This window comes from Gossypium arboreum, chromosome 9 (genome assembly GCF_025698485.1).
Source record: "Gossypium arboreum isolate Shixiya-1 chromosome 9, ASM2569848v2, whole genome shotgun sequence".
Taxonomy (NCBI): domain Eukaryota; kingdom Viridiplantae; phylum Streptophyta; class Magnoliopsida; order Malvales; family Malvaceae; genus Gossypium; species Gossypium arboreum.
The window spans coordinates 49,308,097-49,310,237 of NC_069078.1; the positions used below are offsets into that span (position 1 = coordinate 49,308,097).

The 2,141-nt window shown below is 35.3% G+C and overlaps 1 non-coding gene across 1 annotated transcript; it reads left to right on the forward strand.

Moving 5' to 3' along the window:
* The first annotated feature begins 508 nt into the window (after window positions 1–508).
* On the forward strand, window positions 509–614 carry LOC128281006 (small nucleolar RNA R71). Its single transcript, XR_008271223.1, has one exon. It is a non-coding gene; the product is annotated as a small nucleolar RNA R71 (small nucleolar RNA).
* Window positions 615–2,141: the final 1,527 nt, after the last annotated feature.

The window sequence follows — 2,141 nt, forward strand, 5'->3', positions numbered from 1 at the left end:
GTTGGCCGTAAGTATTACTAGTTCTAGCCCTTTAGTTACTCTAGGAAAAATTCGGGTGGTTTCGCCATGATGGGTTGTAGAAATTGGATTACAGTCCTTGCATTCCTCGATTTTGATTCTGGTTACCCATGTAATATACAGATTTTGGGTTCGATGAACATTCTTCAAACAAATGTCCTTCCCCACAATAGACACAGGCTATATTTTCAAATTGATTTGGTGGTTGTGCTGCAAAACTATTAGACTCATTAGTAGTAATATTGATATTGATGATACCTGAGATGTGAGTGAAGTAAGAGCGTCTTTTTCATGTATTCCAACAACTCGTCTTCCTGATGTTGCTCGATTGGTTGGCCATTGATAATTGTTACTGGAAATCCTCTCAATGATTTCATAAGCCTTATTATAAGACTTAAAAAGGAGAGCACCATTAGCAGAAGCATCCACTACCATCCTCTTGTGGGCATTGAGACCATTATAAAATGTCTCAAGTTGGATGCAATGTGGGATTCTGTGATGAGGGCACTTTCGTAATAATTTTTGTACCTTTCCCATGCCTCATACAAGGACTCATCATCCATTTGTTGGAAGGCAGTGATCTCATTTCTCAACTTAGCATTCTTGCTAGGTGAGAAATACTTCATAAGGAATCTTTTTGCTAACTCTTGCGATGTGAAAATTGAATTTGGTGCCAATGAGTTCAACCAGGCTCGAGCTCTGTCCCTTAGTGAATATGGGAACAGCTTCAATCGTAATGCATGTTTTAATGATGATTAACATATGCTTGACTTAGAAATTTGTAAGAACGCTAATAAAGAGGACAATGCCATATTAATGTTACATTTTATAATGTGTGTGATGTGTGACGGTAGTGTGACATCCTCATATTCGGGCTTGGTGACTGGGCCAGGTATAGGGTGTTACATTGCGACACTGGCTCTATTTTCACCTAAAATTCCAATTTCTAGAGCGTTACAGTTTTTATAGAACATATAAAAATTAAAATCTTGACTAAAATATTAGCTAAATATACAAAAATTTACAAAAATTCAAATATTAATTTAAATAATTCAAGTTTTATTATCGGATTCATCTGACAGCATCATTAATTCACATAAGGACGACTCTCTGGTTCTTTTAGTAGTAGTTCATCGCTCGTCATGCCACTCCATCTTTGCTTTCTTATTCGTTTCCTTGAACCTATTTTTTCAAGTTGCATGGATTAAAGGAAGTATGTCCCTTAATTCAGGATTATTAGGTTTATAAATAGATAATTCTTTGCGTCGGTCCCTTGACTTCTTCCTACCTTTCCTACTCTATTGGTGACCAAATTTAAAGATTTCAGTTCCACCGTTAATCCTCATTATTAATTCATTATTTTCTAAATTAATGGCGGACCTTGAAGTGGCTAAGAAAGGTCTCCCTAACAGGAACGACATCTCTCGATCTTTTTCAAAGTCTAGAACTAAAAAGTCCGTCAAGATGATAAAGTTGCACACTTTAACTAACACATATTTCAATACTCCTTTCGGATGCGCTGAGGATCTGTCAGCCAACTATAATGTTATCTGGGTGTTTTTGAAGTCCTCTAACTCTAGTTTTTATAAATAGATAAAGGCGTTAAGTTAATGCTAGCTCCTAGGTCACATAGAGCTCTATTAAAATTAATGCTCCCTATTTCTCTGGGAATAGAAAAGCTTCCCAAGTCTTTCAACTTTTGGGGAACTTGTCTAAAAATAATAACACTATAGAAAGCACTTATATTAACTTGTTCACCTACCATAATTTTTCTACGCCTAAACATAATTTCCTTTAAAAATTTAGTGTATTTAGGAATTTTTTCAATCAATTCAATCAAAGGCAGATTGACATTTAACTTTTTGAAAAGTTTAGAAAAATTTCAAACTCGTCTACATCTCACTTTTGCTTCTTTTCTAGCCTTGAAAGTAAAGGTATTTTGCAACAACAAAATCATTAATGGTTTCCATCTGTGGCTCAACTACCAGTGCAACTACTTCCTTTGATTCTGGTTTATTATCAACTTCTCAGGGTTCTTCCTGAAGATAATTAGTATACACCTTATGCATCTCTTGAATTGGGTTCTTTGTGTTACTCAATACTTTACCCGATCAGAGAGCTAA